The sequence below is a fragment of the Leptonotus elevatus genome, chromosome 9, assembly GCF_054856555.1.
Source record: "Leptonotus elevatus isolate MCC_2025b chromosome 9, RoL_Lele_1.0, whole genome shotgun sequence".
NCBI classification, from domain to species: Eukaryota; Metazoa; Chordata; class Actinopteri; order Syngnathiformes; family Syngnathidae; genus Leptonotus; species Leptonotus elevatus.
This window is the reverse complement of record NC_141247.1, coordinates 18,197,178-18,202,114: the sequence shown is the minus strand read 5'-3', so window position 1 is coordinate 18,202,114 and position 4,937 is coordinate 18,197,178. Positions and strand designations below refer to the sequence as shown.

At 34.9% G+C, this 4,937-nt stretch overlaps 1 long non-coding RNA gene across 2 annotated transcripts in view; it reads right to left on the bottom strand.

The window, feature by feature from the left end:
* LOC147168647 (uncharacterized) overlaps nucleotides 1-4,181 on the bottom strand; it is a 24,148-nt gene extending 19,967 nt beyond the window's left edge. For both annotated transcript variants that reach the window (XR_015095992.1, XR_015095993.1), the window contains exons 1-2: nucleotides 4,053-4,181; nucleotides 2,938-3,053 (exon numbers count right to left, since the gene is read on the bottom strand). This is a non-coding gene — a long non-coding RNA (uncharacterized LOC147168647). The remainder of the gene's footprint in view (nucleotides 1-2,937; nucleotides 3,054-4,052) is intronic.
* Nucleotides 4,182-4,937: the final 756 nt, after the last annotated feature.

Here is a 4,937-nt window from a genome sequence, read left to right as displayed (position 1 = left end):
TTACTAGATTGTTTGCATCATGGCCAAAGACAAGCATGAATTTATATGATTTATGACATTTTCCTTCTCAGACAAACACTTTCATTCTGTAAATGAATGCGTAATGTCAAAAAGCAAATGTAATGTGGCTTATTACACACTCACTTCCCAAACAAACAAACACCAGCAAAAATGAGTGGCCCTGAAGTTTTAACAAGGCTCAATACTGAACTAGTTGACCTGCAGCCCACCACATACTGAGCGCTATGACCCAAAACGACTTAACTACATAACTACATATATTTAAGTATTACGTATTTATGTTAAGTCAAAAAGAAACATTTGTATCCTTAAACATTACTGTTAAAAATTGCACTTCCAATAAAGTATTACCAAAACCAGTTATTTTCATGTTTTCAGGATAAGTTATTAATAAAGTAACTTGTAATCTAATTCAGTTACTTTTAAAATAAAGTAATCAATAGATACTTTTACAATCAAGTATTTGTAATCAAACTTAGTACTTTTAAAATAAAGTAATCTGTCAATAAAATCAAGTAATCAATAAAGTAACTAAGTAGCTAAGTAACTGTTCCAGGTCACTGTGGCAAGACTGTTCACTGTACACCAAGCAATGATGTACTGCAGCAGAAAAACTGCAACCCTGTATCAGGTTTTTAGGCACACAATGGATTGTAATGGATTGATTGATTGATTGACTTTATATAAGCAAAATAAATACTAATAACAATAGAAGGAAAAAAGAAACAAAACAAGACAATGTTGTGCCAATGTAGATTCCTTTTTTAAAGATGTTTTGCAAAATGTCAATTGTGTAATCTTGTAGTTTTTAATAAAGCACGAGTAGCGTCTAGTCAACTAACATTATTATACTAATTAATTTAACAATGTTTTACAGTATTTTTTTTAATGTACAATGATAGAATAAAATACTTCTATTGTGTTGTAATTTTCATTTATTTTTTATTAATATGTCAAATTCAATTGGCAAATTGGTTTATTGTAAATATCCATCCATTTATTTTCTATACCTCTGACCATCAATAAGGTCATGGGTGAGCTGACTTTGGGCAAGAGGCGGGTTACAGCCTCAACTGGTTGCGAGCCGATCACAGTTTATTGTAAATGAAATAAAACAATATTACTAAAATAATTGTATTATTTATGTATTTATTATTTGTTCAATAGTTTTAAAATACTATATTCAATAATATAAATGAATTAATTAGAAATAATACAATTTTGAAACTAGATATGAAATAAAATATTAATGATACAATGAAATATTTATTAAAATAAATAAATAACCTTACCCTAGTGAGGATAAATGGTATAGAAGATGGATACTGTAGCCCTTGAACACAAAGGACATATATGTGGGCCTCTGCATGTTCAGATGCTGTAAGTCACATGTTGTGACGGGATCCTCAAAATTTCCTACTTTTCCTGGTGACCTGAAAGCACCATTATCGTGTTTCTCTTGAACTCTTTACACGGAAATGTGCCCATTAGCACTTAAACAACTGGATGCCATTCTTCAGTGAGCTGTGGAGCACATTATCTGTCCAAGTTCAATTCTAAAGAGCTAATATGATTCCATTTTCCTGCTTTTTGATTTCACACGCAACACATTTCCGGATGTGTGCCGTTTTCATCAGAAGTGTTGTGCAAGTTAATGTGGTGTGGTAAAGGAGGTCTTTGTTAAATGGACCGAAAAACCTGAAGGTGTCCTCAATGGCTGGACACTTATTAGGAGCATACGACAAGCACCTGAACCGAATAAAGAACCCGCTGAGAAAAGCTCTTATGAAGCGGACTTCATTCAAATCTATACATCCATTTTCTAGAAAGCTGACTTGAGAGATGGGATACAACCTGAACTGGTCGCCAGCCGATCACAGGGCACTTGTACACTCAAGGATTTGTCATCACGCATACTTAAAAGTTTGCAATAGTCACTCCTAACCCACCCATCACAGCAGGATAATCACAAAGGATAATCTTTAAGAAACATCAGACAACCGGGCCTTTGCCGACTTTGATCAGAAGGGAGGGAAAATGCTCAAATTAAGTTTTGAATACATTTAAGAAATGCTCATGGAATATGAACCCAGTTGGGTTAGGAGGTCAGCAACTTCTGACCAATTCCAGGAGAGTTCAAAGTAAACATGGTGCATCAGCATTTAGTTGTTATGCTGCTACAAAATGGGATGAGTTGCCAACACAGATTAAGTTTGTTCCAAATGTAAATGCTTTTAGATCCTGGTTCAAAACTTTGCTTTCTTCCCCATACCTGTGATTAAGGTATTTTAGAGCATTTCTATAATATTTTTTTCCTAAACCATGCTCTTGTGCTGTATGTTCTTTTAGTATTTTTTTTAAATCGCTTTACTTTACTTTGAAATGTCTTAAATGATTCTGCTGTTTGAGTGTCTTAAATTTGTTTGTCTTTAAATGTTGTATTTTATCTTTGAATTTTGTTGTGTAACTATGTGAAGCAAATTGAGTTACCTTGTGCATGAAAGGCGCTTTATAAATAAAGCTGCCTTAATTAATAAGAGCATGTTCGGTGTTGTTTAATGACTCTGAGTCCCCTTTTATGTAGATGTTATTAACATATTTCTATTGGTCTGAAAGCGGGTGATGACTTTGCAGCGGACACTTAATAAAATTACATTTTCCTCTGAAGAATTTACAAAGCAAATAAAAGTTTGAGTCAGAGTGTCTGATAAAATTCAAAAAGTGGACCAGTTTAGAAGTTGCATTGTAAATTAAAACAAATAAATGAGAGAGAGAGAGAGAGAGAGAGAGAGAGAGAGAGAGAGAGAGAGAGAGAGAGAGAGAGAGAGAGAGAGAGAGAGGAGAGAAAGAAAGAGGGGAAGAGGAAAAGAGAGAGAGATTTCTTTTTTTTTATAAAATATGGCCAGTGATTAGCACCTCTGCATCATTCTGAGGATGAGGGTTCAATTCCCAGGTCTGACCTTCCAGTGTGGTGTTTGCATGTTCTTTGTAGATTCTCTCCAGGATGAAAGACTGCAAACTGCAAACACTTCCTTCAACAAAGCAGATGAGTGATGTGAAACGTTAATTATTACTCATGTTCAAATGAACAGCTTTTTGTGAGAGCAGATGTGATTAACTTTTGGTGCTATTTTAGTAACACAATTATGCCACTGTTTGCTTATCTCAAACACTAACTTGTTGTTCATTAGCTTCTCATAGCCAGAAAGAAACCTTTCATTTTCTATGCTTATCTTCTTCATGGTCATGGGTGGCTGGAGCCTATCTGAGCTGACTTTGGGTGAAATGCTGACTACACCCTGGACTGGACTCCATTTAATCGCAAGGCCAAAATAAAAGGCAGACAACCATAACATTCATACTCAAATTTACACAGTCACTGATTAGTAACTAAACCCACACTGCCTGCCTGCACAGATAGATATTTGCTTCTTAGCCAAAATGTGTAATGCTACCAAAACAAAAGTGTTACCATAGCTTTGTTAAGACTGTGAACTAACTACCACATAATTAGTAATGAATCTGTGTCTTTTTCAGAACATGGTACATTTTTATTTCCAGATTTTGGTGGTTTGTAGGCTGGTACAAAACACAACGTATTCGCCCAAAATTTTTTTGCAAGTGACGATATTTAACACTTATCTTAGATGAGACCATGTGTTTTCCCCATGTGCTTAAATACATGACTAGCATTATTACAAATGCCCACAAGAGGGCAACTTCAGCTCACAAATGTTAAAGACATATATTACTGTACAGTTCTTCCGCTGACACGAGTCTGTAAATTCAAATGGTTAAATGGTATTTCTAGTGTATTCTTAAAAGATCCCGACGGGTATCCCCTTTAGGTCTTTCGCCACAAATCCTTGTGGGCGAGTTATACATTTTCAGCACCATGGACAGAGTCAAATCAACACCAAGGACAGAGCTACGACGTTCTGCTGTCGACAAGACTACAGAATAGAATTCTTAACACCAAGAGATGTCATTGTTTGACACTCAATTTAGTGAAACAGCGTTTCTCCTCATACCGTCGTTTGGCTGCATTACTCGAATGTAGGCCAACATGGCGGCCGCACAGTTCTTGTTTGCCTATCGTGGCCCACGAACGACAAAAGAGGGGGGATAGTTCAAGGAGAGCTTAGCTAGCTGGGATTTCCTAACACCCGAGGGAAGTTTGGGGGAGGAATTCGCCATCACTCGCCTATGACACCCAGGACTGCGTCACTATATGCACGTCAGAGGGGTAGGGGTAGGGGTGGAATAGACTAATTTAAATAAAAAAAACGCTTGTAACGTGAATCCCTACAAGATTAGCGAGACCCCCGTGTCTATTACTTTGTCCTTGTAGACATTAAACGCATCGATATGAAGGTCATATAGTCAGCAAACTTGGTAGTATGTCTCCACTAATATATATATATATATATATATATATATATATATATATATATATATATATATATATATATATATATATATATATATATATATATATATATATATATATATATATATATATATATATATATATATATATATATATATATATATATATATATATATATATATATATATATATATATATATATTTATTTATTTATTTATTAATACAGAAAATTACAGAATAAGTTTTATAATTGTCGGTGTTCAAAACGTATAAAATGTAATGTAGGCTGCCTGCAAGAAACAAAGTCAATATGAAATGCAGCCCTCATGTTAATGAAACGCTCGAAATGGACCAATCTCATGCAGGAGCACAGCTTGCCCAATGCAGATGGCATTGCTGGAAGGTTGGATCGTGGGTAAAAAAAAAATATATATATGCTTTGGGATTTTGTATATTGGAGAATTTGAATAACTCCCCTGTGTAGCGTGTGGCAATGCATTCAAGCACTGTGAGTGTATGCAATCAT